A 15,763-nucleotide genomic window follows, 5' to 3' on the forward strand; every position below is an offset into this window, starting at 1 on the left:
AAGAAATAAAACCAGACGTTTGTTTGTGAAACCAAATCTCTGTAGAGAACTCTCCTTATTATTAATCTCTTAACTAACTACTATGTACAGGCCGGATAAATATTTTATATATATATTACAACTCCAATAAGATGAAAGAAAAAAAGGGGAAGACAAGGAAGGGGAGAACTATGTATATGGGGGGGCAGGTGTCAGCATCCATAACAACAAAATATAACAACAGGGGTCTAATACAAACTATTTACAAACACAAACATACAACTGGGGGGAATATATACAAAGGGGGGGGGACATGTCCTGGGCCCCACACCCCCTAATGTCCAGCGTTGGGGGTGGGCGGCCGCGACCTGCGCCTCGGCCTCAGCCCTCGCCGGGGCTGGCTGTGGGCCGGGCGGACCGGGAGATACGGCCGGCGGGTGTCAGCTGTCCCCAGGTCCCCCTCGGCGGAAGGGCCCTAGGTGGCGGGTGGCGGTGCGACGGCGGGTGGAGCGGCGGGTGGAGCAGGCAGGGCGGGCAGAGCAGCGGCCGGCACAGCATGCGGGGCCAGGTAGTCAGCTATGCGCTCGAACATTCGCATGAAGGCCCCCCGTGCCTCCTGACGCCAGGCCAGCGCCCACTCCTGTAGCAGGAGGCGCCGCTCGTCCACCCGAAGCCGCTCCTCCGCGACCTCCAGCTGCCGACGATGGATGGCCAGCAGCTGGGGGTCCGTCGCTGTCCAGGAGGGCGGCTGGCTCTGCCGTCATCCCCGCCGTGGGGCTGGTCAGTGCTCCGCCGAGGGGCTGGCCTGGAGTGATGGCCCTGGTGGGCTCTCCGGGACCACTGACACCTCGCCGGCGCTCTCCGGTCCTTCCGATGGTGCAGCTGCGGAAGACGGGGGGGAAGAAGAGGGGAGACAGCTGTTAGTGCGGGACCCGAGCCATGGCCCGTGTCCCCCCTCCCCTCTGCTGCAGGTTCCCCATCCCCATTCCCGGGAGATGGTGCTGCTGCTGCTGCTGATGGGTGTCCCACCCCCTCCCACCAGGGGAGCCTAGGTTCCACTCCCCCCATCCCCAGGGATGGGGCATGGCACTGTCGTGCTGGGGGGGCAGGGGCTGATGCACTCCTGTGAGGGACGTGCCACTGCTGTCCTTGGTGCCATGGTCATTTGGGCATGTGGAGGGCCCTGGTCATGTCTCTTGTCCCCGCCCCTCAACCCCAGGGGTGCGCACCGGGGGGTACATACCTGACAGTCCACTCCCACGGTCGGGGGACACCCGGTGGGCGGACGCCCGGCTGGAGCTCCTGGATGGCAGCACGATCTAGAGGCCCCCGTCACTCGAGGAGGACTCACCCTCCTCCTCCTCCTCCGGTGCCCCGGGGGTGGGCTCCTGGGGCGGCCCCCGGGGTGTGGGGCTTACCTCCGGGCCGGACTCCGACTCCAGGGCCTGCTGGGGCTCGTCAGCTGAGGTGTCAAGAGTGGCTGGAGGGGAGGAGGTGTGCCGGGGGCCCAGGATGTCCCTGAGCTCCCTGTAAAAGGGGCAAGTGATGGGGGCGGCCCCAGATCGACTGGCCGCATCCCGGGCCCGGGCCTATCCATGCCGCAGCTCCTTCACTTTCCTCCAGACATGATCCGGAGTGCGGGCAGGGTGACCCCGGGCGGCCAGGCCCTCGGCCAGCCAAGCAAACGCATCCGCGTTCCGCCTCTTGCTCCCCATTACCTGGAGCACCTCCTCCTCGCTCCAGAGCCCCAGCAGGTCCCGAAGCTTGGCCTCCATCCAGGAGGGGCCCTGCTGCTGCTTCCCCGCCTGGCTGCTGGGCTGGGAGCCCTGGCTCCCCTTGGGGGGGGGGTCCCCTGGGGTTACTTGGGGGGCTGGGGGGCGGCCATTGTGGCGGGTGGGGGTGTGTGGGCGCAGAGGAGCATGCAGGCCAGCCTCGTGGCTATGCTGCTGCCTGCACGCTCTCTCAGCTTCCTGCACAGGAAGGCAGGGGGCGGGGACCTTTAAGGGGCCGCTGCATGCGGCGACCGTCGAGCTCAGGGGCTGGGCAGAGCGTCTCTCAACCCCTCAGTTGATGACTGCCATGGCAGACCCCTCTATTTCGATGTTGCGGGACACGCAACGACTACATGTTCCCTACTTCGACGTTGAACGTCGAGGTAGGGTGCTATTCCCGTCCCCTCATGGGGTTAGCGACTTTGACGTCTCGCCGCCTGACGTCGATGTCAACTTCGAAATGGTGCCCAACACGTGTAGCCGTGACAGGTGCTATTTCGAAGTTGGCGCTGCTACTTCGAAGTTGCCGGTATGTGTAGACGCGGCCCATGGGTACTGCTTGGAGTCGTGTAATGTGGAAGGGGCATGAGCAAGCACACGAAGAACAGACCATTACCTTTTTGCAAGTGGTGTTCTTTGAGATGTGTAGCTTGTGTCCGCTGTGCATCCCACCCTCCTTACTCTACATAGCAGTTTCTGGCAAGAAGGATCTGAGGGTGCTGGGAACACTCCATGCCTCTTATGTCTCACCGTCAGGGTGTCACTGCACGGATCACTAGAGCTGCTCTCAGACAGATACTGTTGAAGGGAAAACTTCCGACATGGGTGTGTGGGGCTAGCGCAAACACCTGTTGTGGAATGGGCATGAGCAACACAACTTGAAGGATACCAGTTACTAAAAGTTATAGCTAGCACTTACAAGCTCCTTTTCACCCATAGATCTCAGGACACTCTGCAAAGAGGGCAAGTACTATTTTCCCCATTTTACAGATGAGAAAGCTGAGCTACTGAGAAGTGAGGTGACATGCGCCAAAACTGCACAGTAAATCAGTGAAAAAGCTGGGAACAGAACCTAACTCATCTGGTCCCCTACCTGTTGGCCTCCAAACCATTGGAAGCTTTACAGTTTTACTTACAACATGGAATTGTTCAATATTACCGAAGACAACATAGAGACAGTTCCAAATTTACGCCCATGCAGACGGCCAGCTCAGTGCTTGAGAGGGACTTAAAAGGGTGTGCGTCAATGTTGGATCTGGGGATTGTATGGGGATTGCTATGCACAGTGATGAGTGTTACAAGTTAGACATGTATTTAACTCCCTCTCCCAGCTCCCTTCCCTTGTACTTGGCACTCAAAACACTTTTGTGCACTCTGACAACGTTTAAAGTTAAAAATTACGTCTAATTTATATGGGATGGCCCAAGAAAGCAGCATTAGGCAGTAGGCGAGTTCTAGGAGGGTTCTGAAATTACGTGAGCAGTGCTCTCAATATTTCAGATCGACAGTGACAAATTCTTGCCAAGTTAGCCAATCTCAAAAAATCTCCACCATCGTGGATGATGTACTGTAAATATCATCAGATTTCTGCCATCTTTGGCTGCATCATCCCGTGTGAGGAGACATGAAATTCGGAAGACGATGGGGGCAAAATTATAAGGATATGTAAAGAGTTCCTCTCCTCAAGCAGGCCAATAGCTGGTCAAACTAAGGTGTGTGGATAGTTATGTACATAATGCGGGGCTGTGTAGAAGAATGCTCATTGTGCTCCCATCCACCTTTCTTGTATCCCCCTGTCTCCTACTTTAATCCAATTTCTTCAGGTTCTTATTCTGCACTTCTCACCATAATATCTGAATAACTTCTATTAGTGCATTAAGCAATGTGATGGACATCTGTCGCTTGCTTGTTCTCTTATCCTCTCCCAATGAGAAGAAGAGCTTGCAGTGGAGTGCTTTTATTTTTAAATGTATCTTTATGTATAGATGCACCTGGGTTTCTGTGTATTTGTTAGATAAGGTAAGAGCAAAGACAAGTGCTTTGCATTCAGAGCACAAGATACAATGTTTTGTACACTAAATGGAGCTGCACTGATGCAGCAACAATGGGGAATGTTAGGAACAAAAATCTGCGTTCACACCCACACACACTTCTTGCATTGTATAAAACTTGTGTATTAAATTTGAGTTTTCTTACCTTTCCTTTCTTTATTTACTGAATTTAATTTTAATAGCTTTTATCAATATATTTAGTAAAAGATAAGCCACAAACACAACACTCGGGGCTCTGGTTGCAGATTTTTATCCAGGTTTCCAGCACTCCAAAGTTCATGGAGAGTTTTGATCTGGGACTTTGTTCTGATGCATTATAAAGACTAGAGCTGTACACCAGATCAAGATCTTGATCAGAGATCAGGTTTGGTATACCCCCAGTATTCAGTTTTGTTTTTATCTTGTATTTTGATTTGGGAAAAAGAAGGGAACGTTGTTTTTTAAAAAGGAATTCTGTTGGCTTTCTTGTTATCTTTTGCTTATCAGTCTATGATATTAACCCTGAAACTCATGCAGTTTGAGGGCAATAGATTCAACCTCTTTTGTTAGTTTGTAGGATGACTGTGTACTTTCAATAAAAACAAATATGGTAATGAGAAATGAGATTTCAGCACAGCTCCATTTTTTTCTTGTAGATAATGTAAATTTCTTAGGCTCCAAACGATGGCCAATGCGCAACTGATCATTAATTTACTTTATGAATCGTAATTATTCATTCATCAGCCTCATAGAATTGGCTGTGCAGATGGTTTGCACACTTATCCTAAAAATGTTGTTAATTGATTCTGGTAATTTATTACTGCTAATATTTCTCCTGACCTTATACTTCATTCCTTGTAAGAATTATACTAAATGAATATATATTATATAATATAGTGGAAATTAAGTAGCAAATAAAGTCACTAGCTGTATCAGGAATAGGAGTCTAAATGTTTGTCCTAATCAATTACAGTAATTAATTTATGCACTCTGTAATGGAGATGTATTATATTACATTTATATTTTCCAAAGCACTTTCATTTTTTTCAATTAGCCACCTTCAAGATAGGGCAAAGAAATTACTGTACAATTAAAATAATATGGTATCTTTTTATGGATATAAATTATATTTTCATTTAAATAGACCTTCAACATGCTTCAGTAGTGAGGCTTAGAATGAGTGATGTAAATGTGTAAGAGGGACTTCCAGTGCTAAGCTTTTAACCACCACCTCCACTATTTAAACCTTATGAAATGAACATGAGTGATGCCCTCAAAATACAACTCAGAACAGTGTTTAATGTAGTACTGTTGTAGTATAATGGAAATGTACGTAACACTTCAGTGGATCTGCATGAATGTCAATAGAGTTTTAATTACTGCAGGGGGAAGACACGATTGACGTGGACCAGTATACCACCCCATCTCAAGATCTGTCTCCTGTTGATGCATACATATAATTTCCTTTTATATTACAGAGTTACACATATGGATTAAGGGCAAAGTATTGAGACATGTCGAGCAATGAATATTGAGGTGATGATTGTTTAATGCTTAAGAGGGTTGAAAGGCACAAATGACTTCCAAAACCAGAGAAGTGCAAGAGTCCCTCAGAAATGGACTGTTTTCACTGTCTTATTTCTAATGTAAATCAGCTGATATATATAAAAAACACACACACAGGTGAGATTCTTCCAGTCCCCCAAAGTCATCACCATTTAACAGCTGTTCAGGGGCTTATGTGAAATGTGTTAATTGTCTCAGTCCAGGTTCTAGTGCACAGATGTCTGTACATCACAAACAGGGGGAAGGAACCAGCCACTGCCACCACCACCACAGCTCCAGAATGACATCTGTGTTATGAGGCAAGGAAGGTTACACTAACATTAGCTATACTGCAGTACCTGTTCTGTACATAAATAGAGAGGTCTGTTTACATTGAACCTAAATTAACTTCCAAAATAAAGCAAATTAGTGTAAATAAAGCTACACTTGAATAAAGAGCTTTCAAGACTTTTCATATTTAAACATTGGGATATGGCAGTATTATGAAATAATAAAGCTTGCCAATGTACATTGTTAGGCCTGGTCTTAATGAAGAGGTGATCACTATGTTTGAAAGTGTGGGGTTTTTTTAATAGTGTATTCCTTTTTGCTTCTGATTTTATGCAATTCATTGTAGCTGTGTGTTTCATCCCATGTCTTTTTAACATCAGCCAAACCATTGGATTTTCTTTTCTTGCAGTTGGACATGGCTTTATTTCTGTTTTTGCTGAATTCTGTACTCTTCACTCATTTTCCTTTCAATGTGCTGAAATTTCAATTGGGTCTAGAAAGATATTCTTCAGTGATGTGGAGACCAAATTTGTACCCTGCTAAACAAGCTGAATAAAGGAGGAAAGAAACAAATTAATGCAAGACAATAATGAAAAAAAGCAAAGATTATAACAAGCTCAAAGGCAAAAAGCAGGCCTGAACAATCTGTGGTTATGTATGAATTATTTACTGAATACCAACAGCATACTTGATGCTGTCCAGAACAGGAAAGTAAAATCTACATGGGAGTAAATAAAGATTAAAATATTTTAAGATAGAATTAATTCTTCAAAGATTCTCTAGTGTAGTTGTTCTCAAAGTGTGGTCCATAGAGCACTAGTGGTCCTCGATCATCTATCAGGTAGGCCATGGATCCATGACTTCCCCTCCCCTCCCCTCTCCAGCACTGTGCCTCCCCGCCCACCCCCGACCCGTCATGTTATAGCTGTGCTCATACATTTTTATGCTCTGGTAGACTAACATGGATAATCTAGTATTAAAGGTATTTAGAGATAAGCCAATCTATTTTGTCAGCATGTGTGGTTGGCTGGTGGTCCGCAGAAAGGTTTGTGTTGATCATGGTGGGCTGTGGGTCAATAAGTTGAAGAACCACTGGTCTAGGGGAATGCTGAACATTTTACGCTGATTCTGGGTATGACCCCAGCTCTGCAATGAACTCTATAACACTAGGGACCGTATTGTACTCCACTGACTCCTTAGGAGCCCCTGGTTGTGGGAATCTGTCAGTATGGAGCTGACTGTAGAATTTGGGCCTGAGGCTTTATTGAAGGACTGTGTAATTTGTGAAAATGTCACTAGTAGCACAAGTCATATCCATGCACTGAATTTCACTTCATGAATTAATTATATCCAAATGGAAATTGGTCCAAACTGAAGTTCTAACCCTGGATACCCCTTAAACTTCATGTATATGTTTGCTTTCAGACTCTATATAGCAAATCAATGTTTATAATGAGCCAAGTTAAAGTCCCACATCCAAGCACTCCTACATTTGTGAGTCTTCAAAATCTGGATCCAAATTTTATGGTTCTAGCTCATCTATCTCATGTCTTGCTCGTAAGACAATTGATCCACTGAGCATCAAATTTTTCCAAAAATTTAATATTCCACAAAGTTACCCAAGTTCACTGTAATATTAGACATAGTGATATGGAGCACACAGAGGGCATGTGAAGTCTCAGACTCTGAATCATGTTGCCAACTTTTTTTTAAAGTTTGTAAGCCCTTTGCTTTAGGTTTCTAGAAAGCCTGTGAACATTGTAGTGTGGATTTCTCCAGTATAATTTGTTTGTTGATTATGCTATTTTATCTTCTACTTCTGTCTCTTAAGCATCCTAGGTATTGTGCATGAGTTTCAAATATTAAAATACGTAAGTGATTTTTCTGGTAAAGTTGTTTCTTCACTTTGTCCATATGTTTTTAAGAATGCCACTAACTATAAAGTGTACTTGATTTGCCCCATAACTAGTAGTTTGTCAGAGACAATGACAAATCTACTTGTCTAAGAAAATGCTGAGTTGGGGATTTGGTGCAGTCAGTACTAAATTGCCTTTGTGTGCTACAGTAGATGAAAATCTAGAAATAGAATTGAGTATTGATTTTTTTCCTAATTTTTTTGTATTTCTATCAGGAACTTCTCTTCTCTTCCCCTCAAACTAGTTCATTCTCATAATTCTAATTTTTACAAGGTCTGAAGAACTCTCTCTTGCACCTGACACATCTTTTTGTATTATATCAACTTAATTTAGTGCACAGTCACTTAAAACTTGTTAAAACTGTAAGCTATCTTTGTTTTACCATGACCAAATCCTGAAATACTTGGCTTAATTCTTACTTGGAGGAACTTAATTTGGCTTGGGCAAGAACTGAATCTTCAATTTTATTTTCATATGTGGTTTGTTTTCTTCAATGCTGTGCATTGTGGCTGAGATCCTTACTCTTAGTAGTTGTGTCGACTTTGATACTTAATGCAATGCCGTCAGGACTGGAGAGTAATAGAAAGTTTCTTCCCCCACAACAAAGCATCAACAATTAATATTTGTTGGCTCTCCTATCTCTGTTTTGGAACAACTGTTTCTTCTTTGAGTAGTGCCCCCATGGATGCTCCACTTTGGGTGTTGGTACATCCTCATGCAGGCATTTGGAGATTCTGTTATAGCTGTGGTTTCTAGTGTCATGCAAGTGCAGTAGTGTCTTCTCCTGCTATCTGGTGCATGTGGCATGGTTCCCTCAATTCCTCCTCTACCCTCCTTGGTTATAGACGGAGCTTCAACCTCTCTGTTTCTGAAAGATAAGAATAGTTAGTTAGTTAGTTGAGCATTTCATATCCTTTCTCCAAGTTATTTACCCTGTTAAACATCCTTTTAACAAAAAAATAAAGTTTTAGATAGTTTAGTTGCATTAGAAATAGTTGCTGAATCGTCACCTTGCCACTCTTCCTGGGCTTTAAGCTATGTGCGGAGAAGCCAGGCAGGCCTCTAATAGCCATGCTTCCTGAATCAGCTGCTTGGGTGAGGGCCACCAAGCCCAGTCCTGAACCCATTGCTCCAAGGGCCAGGAGGGATTGAGCCAGGCTCAAGACTTATCTCTATGAAAAGTCCCACCGACCAACAGCCCCAGAGCAGCCTTCTGTTAAGGCACTGGCATGGGAGACCAAGGCTATGGACTCTGTAAATCCCTCTACTTTGGTCAGCACCCTATTCGCAAGGGTGGGGACCCTTCTCCTGCACATTCCTGGCCTCTGGCACTGTCTTCATCGGCCAGGCCAGTTAAAAATACTGCTGCAGTATCCCCAGCAGCGTCAAAGCTGGCACCACTGAAGAGGGCACACTTGTAGTTGAGCCACCAGCATTCAGTGCCTCCAATGCCATCAGCAGCAGCGGTACCACCAGCATCAGCTGCTTCTACTCCTGGGTATAAGAGGTCTTCAGAAACTATGATCACACCCTCAGTGTCAGACCCGGAGTGCAAGCAGCACAATTCCATGTCTTCGCACTGCTCACATGAAGTGCCAGACTTGGCACTGTGCAAGTCCAGGGCTGAGGCACCGCCCCATCCTCACGTGGCACTGGAGAAGGCAACTAAGTGGCACCGACACAGCACTTCACCGAAGCCCCCGGCACCAGACTGCACCACAGCATCTAAGCAATGCCATGAAGACTCTCCACCTAGGCCGTGTCTACACTAGCCAAAATCTTCGAAATGGCCATGTAAATAGCCATTTCGAATATTACTAATGAGGCACAGAAATGCATATTCAGCAGTTCATTAGCATGCCGCAGCTCTTCGAAATTGCCGCTTTTCACTGCTGCATGGCTCATCCAGGCAGGGGTCCTTTTCGAAAGGACCCCGGAATCTTCAAAATCCCCTTATTTCTATCTGCTGATAAAAAGTGGGGCATCCGAAGGGACAAAGTTTATTCTTTTGGCACTCTGCTCCTGCGGGCGGTGAATTATGTGGCTATGCTGGCCGACTACAACCATCTGAATTACTCCAAAGTGCAGGTGTTGGTTGCCACCTTACCCAAGCTGCAGCACCAGCCCTCATGAGTGTCATCCATGAGGGACACATCATCAGCTGCCTGCCACTCCAGTCTGTGTTGGAAGTGGCGGACACAGCAGCTAGGGTCATGGCTTCTGCTGTGGTCATGAGGCGCATGTTATGGCTCCAGCCAAAAAAAGACCTGCAGCAAAAAGTGAAGGCCCTCCCTTCCACAAGCAGCATCTTTTTGCTGAAAAGATGGACAAGGGCCTTCTCTCTCTGCAGGATTCTTGCACCATGCTGCGTACACTGGGGATGTACATCCCCCCTTCAGGTGGGTTTGGCACTCTCCTTATCAGAGACCACAGTACCAATTCCAGCAGCAACTGGAATGTTTCGAGCCTCACCAATGGCACAGGTCCCAGTGGCAAAGACCCCACTGGTAACAGCACTAACAGCCCCCGGCATCCCATCCTTAACAACCTAAGCAGCAGTTTTGAGGGTGTGGTTGAGAACCTGAGAGACATTTCTACTCCACCTGTCACACACTATGGGCACTATTCATTCCACCACCACCTCCACCCCTTTTTCCATTGGGGGGTTGCCATAACCTCGGACAAGTGGGTCCTGGATCTAGTGGCCCAGGGTACTATATTCTGTTTATCTCTACACCCCCTTCTCTACCCTCCCCTTCTTCAGGGACCCCTCTCACGAGCATCTCCTTGTGCAAGAAGTTCAGCACCACCTCCATCTCGGCACCATGAAGCCAGTCACCGTGGATTTTTGGGGCAGGGGGTTTTACTCTGTGTACTTCTTGACCGAGAAGAAAACCCGGGGCAGAGGCCCATTCTTGATCTCAGGAGGCTCAACAAATACATTCTCTATCGAAGGTTCCAAATGGTGACTCTTGCAGTCTTTATTCTGGCACTGGACAGAAATGATTGGCTCTCAGCTCTCGACCCACCAGGCACCTGTTTCCCCATTTCCATTTATGGTGGGGTCCCACCATTATCAGTACTTGGTCCTCCTGTTTAGGGTCTCCACTATGCCCAGGGTGTTCTCCAAGACTCTGGCAGTCATGGCCGCCCATCTGTGTTGGCACAGGGTCATCATCTTCCCCTATTGAGATGTTTCTTTCATAAGAGAGCTATCATTCCCCACGGCCCTTCCCATGTTGCAGGTCAGCAAAGACCTCCTGCTAGGCCTCAGCTTCCACATAAACTATGCGAAGTCCATGCTTCAACCCACGCAATCCCTAGCATTCATTAGGGCTCACATAAACAGTACAACCGCCAGGGCCATTCTACCACTTCAGATTCCAGGCCCTGTGTGATCTCATCCTGGTGGTTTGACTGTATTCCACTGTCACAGTGTGTGTTTGCTTCAAGTTGCTGGGGCACGTGGCCACTACCACATACATGGTTAAACTGGCCAGACTTCTCGTGTGGTGCCTCCAGTCATGGCTGGCCACATGGTATGCCCTGGCCAGGGACCTGCTATCCAAAACCTTGGCCATACCGCCGCGTGTTCTTGCCTAACTCCAGTGGCGGACATGTTCGGACTGTGTTCTCACCAGGGTGCTGTTCCACCATCCGCCCTCATGTTACAAAACCTCGTCACTGAATGCATCATTTTGTTAGTCTTTAAAGTGCTACATTACTGCTATTTTATTTTGTTAGAATGCAGGCTCACATGGCTACCTCTCTGTTACTCCTTGTGCTGTGTTTACCAAGGACTGAGTCACTCTTTGTCGTCATCCTAAGTTTCTTCCTATGGTTCCCGCTCCATTTCACACCAACGAACGTATCCGTTTACCTGCCTTCTTCCCAAACCGCAATCTGATTCTGTGCATTAGAGTAGAAAGGCAGCAGTGCCTTCTGTTATCCTTGTGCCTTCACCATGCAGACCTGTTGAGAGCAGGTACCTGGTCCTTAGCTGCCCCTCTCCTCCCAGCAAGACTGTTTTCTTCCCAGAGGCTCCATCCTCCATGGTGCTGCTGCTTCCCAACAGCATCAGTGACAGGCTGCTTACAACTAATGCTACCTATTCTACAGCAAGTGCACTGACCTCACAGTCCCCGCTGCCAAATCTGGCACCCCCTGCAGTGCACTCTGACTGGAGATGTCCACTCCATCAGCATCCTGGAGAACTGAAGCCCCTTCCCTGAGCCTAGGCAAAAGTCACTAGAATAGCAAAAGATGAATTAAAAATCACTGTTTCTGAATCTGTTGCAGCAAAGCTCATAGCAGCAACCAGGGTTCTTATGTGTGTACACACAGATCCCCAAATTGCCACACACAGTGAGAATGATACATCAGTGTCAGTTCATGTGGACCCAAAGGGGAATCCAGGTGGTGGTCAGGAAAGCCAGAGAGAAGGAAGCTTCAATGTGGGTGTTTCTTCTTTCTCTAAGGGTGTGCCTGTACAGCTGGTGGAGCCACGCCTTGAAACCTGGGCTGAGAGATTTAGGCTAGCAGAGTTCACACTGTAGAAAGCTTCAGCCTTTGTGGTTGAAAATGGAACTTAGGCTCCAAAACCCAACTTCAAAACACTATCTGCATAGCTGTTTTTAGAGTGCTGGAGCAAACCTTGCTAGCTCAAGTTTGTTGAGCCAATCTGGAAGGCTCACTTGATGTGAAGAGAGTAATGGTAGAATTTTCCCTTTTCTTCTGTTTCAAATGGGCACGACCGTGAAATGACCAGTGGAAGGACCCATCTGCATTTTATTGATTAGGGCTCCCATTATAGTGCTAGTGTGAATAGAACAGAACAATAGAAAACCAAAAATCTGATCTTTATCATTTGTTTTTCAAGTGGAAGGATCACTGCCTAAAAGACTGGGGTACTTTGAGGAAGACAGAACTTTTATATTTAGCACAAAACAAAATTTGAGGTTTCTTCTGTTTAATAAAAAGCCTGAAAGAAAATGGACACGTTGAGAACTGGTATGATTCATGTGAATTAAGGAAGAACATAAGAATAGCCATACTGAGTCAGACCAAAGGTTTGTCCCTCCCAGTAATCTGCTTTCATTGCTCCAGAAGGAATGGACAGAACATGTAATCATCAAATGATCCATCCCCCATTGTCCATTCTCAGCTTCTGGCAAACAGATACTGGGACACCATGCCTACCCACCCTGGGTAATACCCATTGGTAGGCATATCCGCAATGGATTTATCTTGGTCTTTTTGGAACTCTGATACAGTGTTCACAGGATCCTCTGGCAAAGAGTTCCACAGACTCACTATGTGTTGTGTGAAGAAGTACTTCTTTCGTTTGTTTTGTACCTGCTGCCTGTTAATTTCATTTGGTGACTCCTAGTTCTTGTGTTATGGGAAGGAGTAAATAACACTTCCTTGTTTATTTTCTCCATATCTATCATGATTATATAGACCTTTGTCTTCTCTCTCCCTTATTTGTCTCTTTTCCAAGATGAAAAGTCCCACTCTTATTAATTTTGTTTCACAGGGATGCTGTTTCATACCCCGGTCATTTTTGTTGCCCTTTTCTACACCTTTTTCAATTCCAGCATGCCTTTTTTATGAGCTGGGATGAGCATATCTGCACCCAGTGTTCAAGATGTGGACATACCAGGGATTATACAGAGACAATACAATATTTTATGTCTTATTAGCTATCTCTTTCATAACGATTCCCAGCATTCTGTTCGCATTTTTTGATTGCCACTGTTCATTGAGTGGTTGTTTAATTACGGGCAGGTCTAAACTTAAAACATTGCAACTATGCCACTGTAGTTCTTCAGTGAAGACACTACTACACCAGAAAGAGAGCTGTACCCATTGGTGTAATTAGTCCACCCCTATGAGTGGTGATAGCTGAGTTTATGGAGGAAGTTCTCTGTCCATGTAGCGCTGTGTATGCTGGGGGTTCAGTTGATGTAACTTGTCACTCAAGGTTGAGGAGTTTTCACACAGCTTAGTGACATAATTATACAAATGTAAGTTTATGGTGTAGATTTTTGCCTGTGCTTCGGGGAAAAAAATCACATCCCTAATGGGCATAGTTAGGACACCTAAAACTAAAGTGTAAAGTTGGGGTGTCCAATGGGAACTGAAAGAGCGACACACTTCTGATTGGTGTATTTCTGTATTTGCCATAGTGCCTCCTGCCCCCAGCCAGGCTCACTCACACACTCCCTAAGTAAGTGCCCTTCCCCAGAGTCGGGCTCCCCCAGTCCCCTACCCACTCATCCAGACTAAATAAATCCTGGCGACTCACCAGACGCCACAGCCGCTACCACTACCACTACTGGAACCACTGGGGCTGGAAGAGCCACCAGAGCACCTGGGGACACCTTGTGGCTGGGGCCGGAGGAGCGGCTGGGGCTGCCGCCACTGGAGCCACCACATGCTTCTGTCACCAGAGGTGGAGCACGTGCAGGCAGCTCTCATATGCAGCTCATGGGGGAGCTACATTTAAAGGCTCCATGTGCCACATCGGCACATTGTGGTGTCCCGTTCGCCACATGTGGTGAGTGGCGACCATATTTAGGGCCACCATATCTCCTGTCCCAAATACGGGGCAGGTCGATATGGCAGGGAGGGGCAGCTCCTCCCAGCTCCACCAAGTCCCGGGGAGCTGGTGCTCCCCCTTGGGGCCCTCGGGAAGCAGCAGGTGCTGGTGCTCCCCCACCCCTTGGAGTCCCAGGGAAGTAGCAGCCACCGGTGTTCCCCCGGCTCCTTGGAGCCCTGGGGCAGCAGCAGCAGCAGCCACCAGTGCTGCCCTTTCCCCCTGGCCTCCGGAGGGCCCAAATACAGGACAGAGGGTCCCTTTCAGAAAATAAGTTGGGACACCATCCTACCTAATACGGGACGGATGGTTGCCCTATCTATTGGACACCGCTGGTGTACATATCATACATATATTTCATACAACTGGAAGGGACTGTGAGAGTTCATGGAGTCCAGTCCCCTGCCCTCTCAGCAGGACCAGGCACCATCCTTGAATTGTTTTTTTAAAATCTATATGCCCTAGACCCCTAAATAGCCTATTCAAGAACTGAACTCATAACCTGGGGTTTAGCCAGCTAATGCTCAAACCACTGAGTTATCCCTTCCCCCAACCAGGGACCTCTTGAGCTGCAGTCAAATACACTACCACTGAGCTATACTCCAATAGTCTAGAGGAACCCTAAATAATTTAGATACTTCTGAAACTTTTTTCCAGGAGCTGAAGGGACTGGCACATCCGTCCAAGCACTAGATGCGAAATGCCTATACACAACCTTCTTCCTCAAGGTGACTGCGTTGCAGTTTGTCTTGAGTGAGACCTTAGAAACTAAAGTTGTGTGTGTTCTGTATAAACATTTGCAGTCGTCAAACAACTATATTATCGGTCCAAAAAAGCCAAGAACAGAACACCACTGGTCATCACCTACAGCCCCCAGCTCAGAGCACTGCAACGAATTATTAAAGACCTACAACCTATCCTTAATCAGGATGCCACACTCCAGAAGGCCCTGGGTGACATGTCTGTTCTCTCCTAAAGACAACCTCCCAACCTTAGGAGGATCCTCACTAACAGCCACAGTCTATACCCCAGGAATACCAGTCCTGCACCTTTCCCTGCAACAAAGCCTGCTGCCAGCTTTGTCCACATATCTTCTCTGGAAATACCATCACTGGACCTAACCAGGTTACTCACAGAATCACGGGCACTTTCTCATGCTCCTCTACTAACATCATATATGCCATCATGTGCCAACAATGCCCAGATGCTTTGTATATTGGACAGACTTCTAACTCCCTTAGACAAAGGGTCAATGGGCACAAAACAGACATCAAAACACTCCAGATCCACAAACCAGTTAGTCAACATTTTAATGGAATGGAGTATTCTTCTTCGAGTGTCCCCGTGGGTGCTCCACAATAGATGTCGGGCTTGCCCGGCGCCGCAGATCGGATCTTCCAAGCAGTTTCTGCCGGACCGCGCATGCGCCGGCGCGCGCCGCTCCCTTGCGCGCTCCTGGCCATGTGCGCGATCCGGTCCCCACCAGTTCCTCTTAACCGCCGTCGGCTGCAGACGGAATCCGAACTAGGCTAAGGCCAAGTAGCGTATTCAATGGCTTTAACTGTTTTTCTTTAAAGTTTTTCAAGTACTTAGGCTACTGCAAGTTAGCCAGTTGTTATTTTTGCAAAAAAA

General features: G+C 47.0%; 1 protein-coding gene across 1 annotated transcript in view; it reads left to right on the forward strand.

Moving 5' to 3' along the window:
* The window catches only part of LOC142011125 (histone-lysine N-methyltransferase SMYD3-like), a 412,110-nt gene that overhangs the window by 291,643 nt on the left and 104,704 nt on the right, over positions 1–15,763 (forward strand). The window lies entirely within an intron of this gene.

This window comes from Carettochelys insculpta, chromosome 3 (assembly GCF_033958435.1).
Source record: "Carettochelys insculpta isolate YL-2023 chromosome 3, ASM3395843v1, whole genome shotgun sequence".
NCBI classification, from domain to species: Eukaryota; Metazoa; Chordata; order Testudines; family Carettochelyidae; genus Carettochelys; species Carettochelys insculpta.